Here is a 14,940-nt window from a genome sequence, read left to right on the forward strand (position 1 = left end):
CACTAACCGTAACGGGAAGCCTAACCCTAACCCTCTGCCTAACACCTAAACCTTAACACTAACCCTAAGCTAACCCTAACTGTATCCCTAAACGTAACACTAACCCTAACTCTATCCCTAACACTATCCCTAAGACCTAACACCTAACCCTAAATGTAACCCTCACCCTAACCCTAAACCTAAACGTAATCATAACCCTAACCCTACCGCTAACTTCTAATCCTAACCCTAAGGTTAACCCTAAAATCTACCCATAAGCCTAACCCTAACCCTAAAGCTTACTTCTAAACATAACCCTAAGCCTAAGCCCAATCCTAACCCGAACCCTACCCCTTAAACTAACACTGACACTGACAGTAATATTTAGCCCTAACCCTAACCCTAAACCTATCATAACCCTAACCCTAACTCTAACCCTACCCCTAAAAGTAACCCTAACACATACCTCTAACCCTAACCCTAACCCTAAACCTAACCCTAAACTTTACCTCTAACCCTAAGCCTAACCCTAACACTAACCTATTCCTAACCCTAACCCTAAACCTAAACCTAACACTAAACGTAAATTCTGACCCTAACCCTAACCCTAAGCATAAACCTCAAACTAACTGTAAACCTGACCATAATTCTAACCCTAACCCTAACCATAAGCCAAAGCCTAACCGTAATCCTATCCTAACCCTAAAACTGACCCTACTCCTAAACCTACCCCAAAACCTAACATTAACCCATACCTCTAACTCAAACCTAACCCTAACACTAATCCTAATCCTAACCTTAACCTCTAACCCCAACCCTAACCATAACACTATCCTATTCCTAACCCTAACCCTAAAACTAACTCTAAACCTAACTTTTCCCTAAACCTAACCCTAACCCTGTCTAAAACTGAACCTAACTCTAAACCTAACCCTAACACTAATTCTAACCCTAACGCATACCTCTAACCCTAACCCTGTCTAACACTAACCCTAAACTTAACCTAAACCTAACCCTAACACTAAACCTAACCCTAACTACAACCTTATCCCTAACACCTAACTCCTAAACCTAACCATAAACCTAATCATAAAACTAAATATATCTAATGCAAATGTTAACACTAACCCTAACACGAACCCTAACCTAATCATAACCCTAACCCTAAACATAACCCGAAGTCTAACCCTAACATTATCCCTAAAACCTATTCCCTAAAACTAACACTAAAGCTAACCCTAATCCTAATCCAAGCCCTAACCCTGACGCTAATCCTATCACTAACCCTAACCCTAACACAAATCTAGCAATAACATTAAACTATATCCCTAACCCTAACCCTAACCTTGAACCTAAACCTAAGTTTTAACCCTAACCCTAACACTAACCTTAACCATAACCTCTAAGCCTAAACCTCACTCTAAAGCTAAACCCAAACACTAACCCTAAACCTAACACGATTCCTAACCCTAACCCTAACGGTAAAGCTAAACCTTAACCTAAACCTAACCCTAACCCTGAACCTAACCCTAAACCAAAACCTATCACTAAAACCAAACCCCAACCCTAACCATAAACCTAACCCTAAAACTAACACTAAACCTAACCGTAATCCTAACCCTAAGCCTAACCCTAAACCTAATTGTAACCCTAATGCTAACCGTAAGCCGAAGCCTAATCTTAATCCTCTCCCTAACACCTAACCCCTAAACCTAACCCTAACACTAAGCCTAACCCTAACTGTAACCATAAACCTAATCCTACCCCTAACCCTAAATTCTACTCCTAACCCTAACCCTAACCCATATCATAACCCTGACAATAATCATAACCATAACCCTAAACCTAAAATTAATCACTAAGCCTAAATCTAACCCTAACCCTACAACTTAAACTAACTCTAAACCTGAATGTAATACCTAACCATAACACTAACCTTAGCATAACACTAAACCTAACCCTAACCCTAACCCTAACCATAACCATAACCGTAACCCATACCTCTAACACTTACACTAACAGTAACCCTAACACTAAGCCTAATCCTAACCCTCACACTAACCCAAAACTTAAGCATTAACGATAACCCTAACACTAAGCCTAACCATAAACTGTAAGCCTAACCTTAACATTAACCTTAACACCAAAGTCTAACACAAAACCTAACACTAAACTCTAACCAAAACCCTAAACCTAGTCTTAACACTAAACCTAACCATAAGCCTAAAGCCTAACGCTAACCCTAAAACTAACCATAACCCCAAAACTAACCGTAAACCTAACACTAACCAGAACCATAACCCTAACCCAAACCTAAACATAAACCTAATTCTATCCCTAAAACTAAACCCCTAACCTAACCCTAAACCTAACTCTAAAACTAAGAGTAAACCTACCCCTAACAATAACCCTAACCCTTACCCTAACCCTAAACCTAATCATAACCCTAAAACTAACCGTAACCCGAAGCCTAACCCTAAGCCTCTCCCTAACAACTAACCCCTAAACCTAACCCTAACACTAAAACTAACACTACCACTAATGCTTACCGTAACTCTAACCCTAACCCCAAATCTAAGTATTAAGCCTAAACCTAACCCTAACATTAACCATAACATCTAAGCCTAAAATTAACCCAAACTCTAAACCCAACCCTAACCCTAAAACTAACGCTAACCTCTAACCATAACCTTAACCCTAACCTTAACCCTAACCTCTAACCATAACACTAACCCTAACCATAAACCTAAACCTAAACTTAAACTCTAACCCTAACCCTAACTCTAACCCTAAACTCTAACCCTGACCCTAAAGCTAACCTCTAAACATAACCCTAAGCCTAAACCTAACCTGAACCCTACACCTTAAACTAACACTAAACCTGACTGTAATACCTAGCCCTAATGCTAACACTAAACCTACCATAACCCTAATCCTACCACTAAACCAAACCCTAACCCATACCTCTCACCCTAACCCTAACCCTAACCCTAACATTAACCTCTTACCCTAACCGTAACCTTAACCCTAAACCTAACTTCCAAAGCTAAACCTAACATAACCCTAAACCTCAGCCTAACCCTGAACCTAACCATAATCCTAACCCTAACCGTAACCGTAACCCAAAGCCTACAATTAACCCTATCCCTAACCCTAACACTAATCCTAATCCTAACCCTACCCTTAAATCTAACCTTAACCCATACCTCTAACCCTAACCCTAACCCTAATCCTAACCCTAATCCTAACCTTAACCTCTAACCCTAACCCTAGGCCTAACACTAACCTATTCCTAACCCTAACCCTAAAACTAACACTAAACCTAACGTTTAACCCTTAACCTAACGCAACCCTAAGCGTAAAACTAAACCGAACTCTAAACCCAACCCTAACCCTAGCACTAACCTTAAACTTATCCCCAACCGTAACCCTAACATGAACCCTAACCCTAATTACAACCTTATTTCTAACACCTAACCCCTAAACCTAACCCTAAACCTTACCATAAAACTAAAAATAAATCTAATGCAAACGCTAACACTAACCCTAATACTATCCCTAACCTAATCGTAACCCTAAATCTAAACATAACACGAAGCATAACACTAACACTATCCCTAACACCTAACCCCTAAATCTAACCCTGAACCTAAACCTAATTCTAATCAAGGCCCTAACCGTAACCCTAGTCCTAAACCTAACCTTAACCCTAACACAAACCTAACCCTATCCCTAAACTCTAACTGTAACCCTAACACTAACCTTACCTTAACCATAACCATAAACCTAACACTAACCCTAACCCTAACATTAATCACTCATCCTAACCCTAACACTACACGTTAAACTACCACTAACACTGACTGTAATACGTAACCATAACCCTAACCCTATAACTACCATAACACTAAAACTAACCCGAATCCTACTCCTAAACCTAACCCTAACCCATAACTCTAAATCTAACCCTAAAACTAAACCTAACACTAACCCTCATCCTAAGCCTAACCCTAACCGTGCCCCTAACCTTAAACCTAACGAATTCCTCTAAATGTAAACCTCACACTATGCCTAACCCTAACCCTAACCCTTTCACTAACACCTAAAGCGAAACCCTAACCCTAAAACTAATGCTAACACTAAACCTAACCCTAAACCTAAACCTAGTTTTAACACTAACCCCAAACTCAACCTTAACCATAACCTCTAAGCCTAAAACTAACCCTAAAGCTAAACCAAACACTAATCCTAAACCTAACGCTAACTTCTAACCATAACCCTAACACTAAACTTAACCCTAACTCTAACCTTAAACCTAACCCTAAACTCTATCCGTAACACTAACCCTAACCCTAAGACTAACCCTAATGGTAACCCTAACCCTAACCCTAACATCTAAACTTAACCCCCTCTAACTCTAAACCTAACCCCAAAATTAACACTAAACCAAGTTCAAACACTTAAACTAAACCTAAAAATAAACCTAAACAGAAACCTAAACCTAAACCTAACCCTAAACCTAAACCTAAACCCTAACCCTAAACATAAAACGATTCCAAACACAAACCCTAAGAGTAAACCTAACCCTTACCCTAAACCTAATGGTAAACCTAACCCTGACCCTGTCCCTAAAACCAAACCCCAACCCTAAACATAAACCTAACACTAAAACTAACACTAAACCTAACTCTAACCATGAGCCTGAGCCTAACCCTAAACCTAATCATAACCCTAATGCTAACCATAACCCGTAGCCTAATCTTAATCCTCTCCCTAACACCTAACCCCTAACCCTAACCCTAACACTAACCCTAACCCTAACTGAAACCATAAACCTAGCCCTACCCTTAACCCTAACTTCTAACCCTAACCCTAAACCTAACCCTAACCCAAACCCTAACCCCAACCATAACCATAACCCTAAACTTAACATTAATCCCTAACCCTAACTCTAACCCTACACCAACACCTTAAACTAACCCTAAACCTGACTGTAATACCTAACCCTAACACTAACACTAGCATAATCCTAACCCTAACTAAAAGCTTAACCCATACCTCTAACCCTTAACCTAACAGTAACTCTAACACTAAACCTAATCCTTAAACTCACCCTAACCCAAATCCTAAGCTTTAACGATAGCCCTAACACTAAGCCTAACCATAATCTCTAAGCCTAACCCTAACCCTAACACTAACACCAAACTCTAACACAAAGCCTTATGCTAAATATTAACCATAACCCTAACACTAAAAGTAACGCTAAACCTAAAGCCTAACCCTAACCCTAAAACTAACCATAACCCTAAAACTAAACATAACTCTAACCCTATCCCTAACACTAAACCCCTAACCCTAACCCTAAACCTAACCCTAAAACTAACAGTAAACCTAACCTTAACACTATCCCAAACCCTAACCTTAATCCTCAACATAATCTTAACCCTAACACTAACCATAACCCGAAGCCTAACCCTAAGGCTCTCCCTAACACCTAACCCCTAAACCTAACCGTAACACTAACCCTAACACTAACCCTAAACCTAACCGTAACTCTAACCCTATCTTTAACCCTAAACCTAAACCTAAATTTTAACCGTAACCAGAACCCTAAACTTAACAATAACATCTAAGACTAACCCTAACCCTAACCGTAAACCCAATTCTAACCCTAAACCTAACTCTAACCTCTAACCATAACCCTAAACCTAACCTTGACTCTAACCTCTAACCAAAACCCTAACTGTAACACTAACCCTAAAATGTAACCCTAACCCTAACTTTAACTCTAACGCTAACCCTACCACTAACCGTAACAATAAACCAAATTCTAAACCAAACAGTACACCTAACCCTAAACCTAAACCTAACCATAAACTAATCCTAACACTAATCCTAAACCTAACCCTAACCCTAACATCTAACCCTAAACCTAACTCTAACTCTAACACTAACACTAAAAAACTTCTAAACCTTACACTAACCCTAACCATAACCCTAAACCTAACCCCAACCCTAACCCTAAACCTAACCCTAAAACTAACACTAACACTAAACCTAACACTAACACTATCCCTGAGCCTAACCCTGAACCTAATCATAACCCTAACGCTAACCGTAACCCGAAGCCTAATCTTAACACTCTCCCAAACAAGTACCACCAAAGCCTAAACTTAAAACTCACCCTAACCCTAAATTTAAAAATAAACCTAACAGTACCTCTAACCCTAACTTCTAATCTTAACCCTCAACCTAACCCTAATCCTAACCCTAACCATAATCATAACCCTAACCCTAACATTAATCCCTAACCCTACCACTTAAATTAGCCTTAACGCTGACTGTAATACCTAACCCTAACCCTAGCATAAACCAGCCCTACCCTAAACATAACCCTAACTCTAACCCTAACCCTAACCCTTACCCTAACCCTAACACTAACCCTAACCAATACCTTTAACCCTAAGCCTAACCCTAACCCTAAACCTAAACCTAAGCCTAACCCTAACCTCCAACACTAACCCTAATTCTAAACCTATCGCTACCCTAACCCAAACCTAACACTAAAGCTAACTTCTAACCCTAACACTAACCCTAACCCTAAATCTCAACCTAACCCTTACCTTAACCATAACACTAACCCTAACCCTAACCTTAACCCTAAACGCTAACCCTAAACTTAACCCTAAACTGAACCTTAACCCATAACACTATACCTCACACCTAACCCCTAAACCTAAACCTAACCATAACACTAACACTAAATCTAATGCAAACCCTAACTCTAATTCTAACCTTATTGTAACCCTAGCCTTAACTATATCCCAAGCCTAACCCTAACCCTAACTCTAACCCTAACCATATCACTAACACTAATCTAACTCTAACCCTAACGCTAACACTAACATCTAAAATTAACCCTAACCCTAGCCAAAACACTGACAATACAATTAACCAGTAAAACTAATCTTAACCCCTACCCTATCCCTAAACCTAACACTAACCCAAACCATGAACCTTAGCTTTAACCCTTAACCAAACACTAAGCATAACCTCTAAGCCTAAACCTAACCCTAACTCTAACCCTAACTCTAACCCTAAACCGAACGCTAAAAGCAAACCATATCCCTAACCGTAAAGATAATCCTAAACCGAACACTAACCCTAAACCTAACCCTAAACCTAAGCCTAAACCTAAACCTAATCGTAACACTAACACAAACCGTAACCCGAAGCCTAACCTTAACACTCTTTCTAACACCTATCCCCTAACACTAACACTCAACGTAACCATAAGCCTAACCCTACTCCTAACCCTAACTTCTAATCCTAACGCTAACCATACCCATAACCCTAACCCTAAACCTAACATTAGTCCTTTACCTGAACCCTAACTCTACACCTTAAACTAAAGCTAACCCTGTCTATAATACCAAACCCTAACCCTAAAAATAACCCTAGCATAAACCTAACCTTAACCCTAACCTTAACCCTAAACCTAATGCTAAACGTAACCTTAACATATACCTCTAACACTAAGCCTAACCCTAAACATAACACTAACTCTAACCTCTAACACTAACCCTTACACTAAACCTATCTCTAACCCTAAACCTAACTCTAAACCTAACACTAAACCTAACTTGTAACCCTAACCGTAACCTAACACTAAACCTCAACCTAACCCTAACCCTAATCGAAACACTAACCCTAACCCTAACCCATAACCATATCCCAAACACCTCACACCTAAAACTAACCCTTACCTTAACCCTAAACCTAACACTATATCTAACGAAGAAGCTAAACCTAAACCTAAACCTAACACTAACCCTAAAGTTAACACAAATGTATTCCTAACACTAACCATAACGCTAAGCCTAAGCCTAGCCCTAACCCTAACTCTAACCCTAACCCTAACCCTTACACAAACCCTAAACCTAACCCTAACCCATAACTATATCCTTAACACCTAACACCTAAACCTAACCCTCACCCTAACCCTAACCCTAACACTGTCTAATGCAGAACCTAACCCTAAACCTAAACCTAACTCTAACCCTAATGTTAACCTAAATGTAATCCTAACCCTAACCATAACGCTAAGCCTAACCCTAACCCTAACCCTAACTCTAACCCTAACCCTAACCCTTACACTAACCCTATCCCTAACCCTAACCCTAAAACTAACATGTAAAATTAACCCTAACCCTAACCGTAATACTAACACTAAAACCTAACCCCTAACACTAACCCTAAACTAACTCTAACCGTAACCCTAACTGTAACCCTAACCCTAACCCTAACCCTAACCCTAACCCTAACCCTAACCCTAACACTCTCCCTAACACCTAACCACTAACCCCTAACCATAACTGTAAAAGTATCCCTAACCCTAACCCTAAACCTAACAGTAATCATAACCCTAACCTAACCCCAACCCTAACTCCTAATCCTAAGCCTAAGGTTAACCCTAACCCTAACCCTAAACTCTAATCCTAAGCCTAACCCTAACACTAAAGCTTACTTCTAAACATAACCCTAAGCCTAACCCTAACCCTAACCCGAACCCTACCCCTTAAACTAACACTAACACTGACAGTAATATCTACCCTAACCCTAAACCTAAACCTATCATAACCCTAACAATAACTCTAACCCTACCCCTAAAAGTAACCCTAACCCATACCTCTAACCCTAACCCTAAGCCAAACCTAACCCTAACATTAACCTCTAACCCTAACCCTAACACTAACACTAACCTATCCCTAACCCTAACCCTAAACCTAACATTAAACCTAACTTCTGACCCTAACCCTAACCCTAAGCCTAAACCTAAAACTAACCCTAAACTGGACCATAACTCTAACCCTAACACTAACTATAACCCAAAGCTTCACCATAACCCTATTCTTACCCTAAAATTAACCCTAATCCTAAACCTACCCCTAAACCTAACACTAACCCATACCTCTAATCCTAACCCTAACCCTAATCCTAACTCTAATCCTAACCTTAACCTCTAACCCTAACCCTAACACTAACCTATCCCTAAACCTAACCCTAAAACTAACTCTAAACCTATCTTTTAATCCTAACCCTAACTCTAACCCTAAGCCTAAAACTAAACCTAACTCTAAACCTAACCCTAACCCTAAACCATACTTCTAACCCTAACCCTAATCCTAATCCTAACACTAACCCTAAATTTAACCTAACCCTAACACTAACCCTAACCCTAACTACAACCTTATCCCTAACACCTAACTCCTAAACCTAACCCTAAACCTAATCCTAAAACTAAACATATCTAATGCAAGCGTTAACACTAACCCTAACACGAACCCTAACATAATGGTAACCATAACACTAAACATAACCCGAAGCCTAACCCTAAACCTATCCCTAACACCTAACCCCTAAATCTAACACTAAAGCTAACCCTAATCCTAAGCTAAGCCCTAACGCTAACGCTAATCCTAACCCTAACACAAATCTAACAATAACCCTAAACTCTATCCCTAACCCTAACCCTAACCCTGAACCTAAACGTAAGTTTTAACCCTAACACTAAAACTAACCTTAACCATAACTCTTAAGCCTAAACATACCCTAAAGCTAAACCGAAACACTAACCCTAAACCTAACATGATTCCTAACTCTAACCCTAACGGTAAAGCTAACCCTTACAATAAACCTAACCCTAACCCTAACCCTATCCCTAATACCAAACCCCATCCCTAACCATAAACCTAAGCCTAAAACTAACAATAAACCTAACCCTAACCATGAGCCTAAGCCTAACCCTAAACCTAATCATCACCCTAACGCTAAGCATAATCTGTAGCCTAATCTTAATCCACTCCCTAACATCTAACACCTAAACCTAATGCTAACACTAACCCTAACCCTAACTGAAACCATAAATTCAGCCCTACCATTAACCCTAACTTCTAATCCTAACCCTAAACCTAACCCTAACTCTAACCCTAAAATGTAACCCTTACCCTAATTCTAACTCTAACCCTAACTCTACCACTAAGCCTTACACTAATCCAACTTCTAACTGAAACAGTAACCCTAACCCTAAACCTAAACCTAACCCTAATCCTAAACCTAACCGTAACACTAATCCTAACCCTAACTCTAACCGTAACCCTAACCGTAACATCTAACCCTAAGCCTTACTCTAACTCTAACCCTAACTCTAACCCTAACACTCAAAAACCTCTAAACCTTACACTAACCCTAACCCTAAAGCTAAACCTAAACCAAACCCTAACCCTAACCTTAACCCTAAACCTAAACACTAACCCTAAACTTAACAATATTCCTAACCCTAACCATAACCGTAACCATAACCCTAACCCTAAATCTAACATTAATCCCGTACCCTAACCCTAGCCCTTCCCCTTAAACTAATCCTAACCCTGACTGTAAAACCTAACCCTAACCCCAACCCTAACCCTAGCATAACCCTAACCCTAACCCTAACCCTGACACTAACGCAAACCATAACACATACCTCAAGCCCTGTCCCCAACCCTAACCCTAAACACAACACTAACCCTAACCTCTATCACTAACCCTAATGCTAATCCTAACCGTAAACCTAACACTAAACCTAACACTATACCTAACTTCTAACCCTAACCCTAAAACTAACACTAAACCTCAACCTAACCCTAACGCTAACCATAACACTAACCCTCACACTAACCCTAACCATAAATGCTAACCCTATCCATAACCCTAACCCTAACCTAATTGTAACCCTAATGCAAACCCTAACCTAATTGTAACCCTACCACTAACCGTAACAATAAGCCTAAACCTAACCCTAACAATAACCATAAAATCTATGCTTAACCCTATCCCTAACCTTCTAAATCTAACCCTAAACAAAAGGCTAACCTCTAACCATAAGCCTAACCCTAACACTAAAATTAACCCTAACCCTAACACTAACCCTAACCCCAAACTTAAGCTTTAACACTAACCCTAAATCAAAACCTATCCCTAACATCTAACCCTAACCCTAATCCTAACACTAAACCTAAGCTTTAACCCTAACCCTAAACTAAACCTAACGTTAAACGCTAACCATAACTCTAACGCTAACCCTAACCCTAAACCTAACCTAATCATAACTCTAACCCTCACCTCACCCGAAGCCTAAACGTAACCCTAAAATTTACCCTAACCCTAACACTAACCATAAATCCTAACACTAAAGCTAACACTACACCTAACCCCAAACATAACTGTAAACCTAACCCTAACCCTACCCTAACAATAACCCTATCCCTAAAATGTAACCCCTATCCCTAACCCTAACCCTAACCCTAACCCTAACCCTAACCCTAACCCTAACTCTTCCCTAACCCTAACCCTAACCCTAACCCTAACCCTAACCCTAACTCTAACCCTAACCCTAACCCTAACCCTAACCCTAACCCTAACCTTAACCAAAACCTCTAAGCCTAAAACTAACCCTAAAATCTAGATGTAACACTAACCCTAAACCTAAGGCTAACCCTAATGGTAACCCTAATACTAACCCTAACATCTATACCTAACCCTAACTCTAACTCTAACACTAACCCCAACACTGACACTAAACCAACTTCGAAACCTAAAACTAAACCTAACCCTAACCTAAACCTTAACCTAACCCTAATCCTAACCCTAAACCTAAACCCTAACCCTAAACCTAACACGATTCCAAACCCAAAATCTAACCGTAAACCTAACCCTTACCCTAAACCTAACGGTTATCCTAGCCCTAACCCTTTCCCTAACACCAAACCCCAACCCTAACCATAAACCTAACCCTAAAACTAACATTAAACCTAACCCTAACCGTGAGCCTAAGCCTAACCCTAAACCTAATCGTAACACTAACGCTAACCATAACCCGTAGCCTAATCTTAATCCTCTCCCTAACACCTAACCCCTAATCCTAACCCTAACACTAAAACTAACCCTACCTGAAACCATAAACTTAGCCCTACTCTTAACCTTAACATCTAATCCTAAGCCTAAAACTAACCCTAAGCCAAACCCTAACCCTAACCATAACCATAAACCTAAACCTAACATTAATACCTAACCCTAACTCTAACAATACACCAACCCCTTAAACTAACCCTAAACCTGACTGTTATACCTAAACCTAACCCTAAAACTAGCATAACCCTAACCCTAACTATAACCCTAACACATACCGCTAACTCATACCCTAACACTACCTCTAACACTAACCCTAATCCTAACCCTTACCGTAACCCAAAACCTAAGCTTTAACGAAAACCCTAACACTAAGCCTAACCATAATCTCTAAGTCTACCCTAACCCTAACCCTAACACCAAACTCTAACACTAAAGCTTATGCTAAATATTAACCATAACCCTAAACCTAAACCTAACCCTAACCCTAATCCTAAAGCCTTCCTATAACTCTAAAACTAACCATAAACCTAAAATTAAAGGTAAAAATAACCCTAACCCTAAAGGTAACCCTAAACCTAAAATTAAACATAATCCTCATAACTATCCCTAACACTAAACCCCTAAACCTAACCATAAACCTAACCCAAAAACTAACAGTAAAGCTAACCCTAACACTATCCCTAACCCTAACCCTAAACCTAAACCTAATCCTAACCCTAACACTAACCAGAACCCAAGCCTAACCCTAAGCCTCTCCCTAACACCTAACCCCTAAACCTAACCCTAACACTAACCCTAAATCTAACCGTAAGACTAAACTTAACCCTAACTCTAAACCTAAACCTAAAATTTAACCCTAAACCTAACCCTAAACTTAACCATAACATCTAAGACTAACCCTAACCCTAACCCTAAATACAAAACCAACGCTAAACCAAACTCTAACCTCTAACCATAACCCTAACCCTAACCTTGACCATAAACTCTAACCATAACCCTAACCCTAAAATGTAACCCCATCCCTAACTCTAACTCTAAACCTAGCAGTAACCCTAACACTAAACCAACTTCTGACCCTAAACCTAACCCTGACCCTAACTCTAACCCTAACCCTAAACCTAAACCTAACCCTAACTCTAACCCTAACACAAATTTTAACCCTAACCCTAACCGTAACCCTAACACTAACACTAACCCTAAATCTAAACATAAGTTTAACCCTAACCCTAACCCTAAACCTAAACCTAAATTTTAACCTTAATTCTAACCCTAAACTTAATCATAACATCTAAGACTAACCCTAACCCTAACCCTAAACCCAACTCCAACCCTAAACCTAACGCTAACCTCTAACCATAACCCTAACCATAACCTTGACCCTAAACTCTAACCATAACCCTAACCCTAACCCTAAAATGTAACCCCAACCCTAACTCTATCACTAAACCTAACCCTACCAGTAACCCTAACACTAAACCAACTTCTGACCCTAACAATAACACGAACCCTACACCTAAACCTAACCCTAAACCTAACCCTAACACTAATCCTCACCCTAACCCTAACCGTGACACTAAACCTATCATCTAATCCTAAGCCTAACTCTAACTCTAACCTTAACTCTAACCCTAACACTAAAATCTTCTAACCCTTACACTAACCCCACCCCTAAACCTAAACCTAAACCTAACCCAAGCCCTAACCCTAACCCTAACCCTAAACTTAACCATAAACTCTAACCCTAAACTTAACACTATTCCTAACCCTAACCATAGCTGTAAACCTGAGCCTTACCCTAAATCTAACCCTAACCCGAGCACTAAAACTTTCCCTAATACCTAACAACAACCCTAACCCTAAACCTAACCCTAAAACTAACACTAAACCTAACCCTAACCCTATCCCTCAGCCTAACCCTAAAACTAATCATAACCCTAAAGCTTACCATAAGCCAAAGCCTAATCTTCCCTAACCCTCTCCCAAAATAGTAACCCCTAAGCCTAAACCTAAAACTAACCATAACCTTAACTGTAAACATAAACCTAACAGTACCCCTAAACCTAAATTCTACTCCTAACCCGAAACCTAACCCTAACCCTAATGCTAACAATAATCATAACCATAAACTTAACATTAATCCCTAACCCTAACCCTAACCCTTCATCTTAAACTAGCCCTAAACCTGACTGTAATATCTAACCCTAACCCTACCCTAGCATAACCCAGGCCTAACCCTAAACATAACCCTAACCCTAACCATAACCATAACACTAACCCTAACCCTAACCATAACCCTAACCCTAACCCTAAACTTAACCCTAAACTTAACACTATTCCTAACCCTAACCATAAACGTAAACCTGAGCCTTACCCTAAATCTAACCCTAACCTGAACACTAAAACTATCCCTAATACCTAACCCCAACCCTAACCCTAAAACTAACACTAAACCTAACCCTAACCCTATCCCTCAGCCTAACCCTAAAACTAATCATAACCCTAAAGCTTACCATAAGCCAAAGCCTAATCTTCCCTAACCCTCTCCCAAAAAAGTAACCCTAAGCCTAAACCTAAAACTAACCATAACCTTAACTGTAAACATAAACCTAACAGTACCCCTAAACCTAACTTTTAATCCTAACCCGAAATCTAACCCTAACCCTAACACTAACAATAATCATAACCCTAAACTTAATATTAATCCCTAACCCTAACCCTAACCCTAACCCTTCATCTTAAACTAGCCCTAAACCTGACTGCAATACCTAACCCTAACCTTACCCTAGCATAACCCAGGCCTAACCCTAAACATAACCCTAACCCTAAACATAACCATAACACTAACCCTAACCCGTACCTTTAACGCTAAGCCTAACCCCAACCCTAACCCTAAACCTAAGCCTAACCCTAACCTCTTTTTTTTTTTTTTTATTTAAGAGGAAAAAGAGAAAAACACAAAACAAACCAAAGCGGTGTAAGGGTACACGCAATACAGAACTACAAAACAAA

This window comes from Cavia porcellus, unplaced genomic scaffold (assembly GCF_034190915.1).
Source record: "Cavia porcellus strain 051 isolate PalLab524CR breed Dunkin Hartley unplaced genomic scaffold, mCavPor4.1 scaffold_13, whole genome shotgun sequence".
NCBI lineage: Eukaryota > Metazoa > Chordata > Mammalia > Rodentia > Caviidae > Cavia > Cavia porcellus.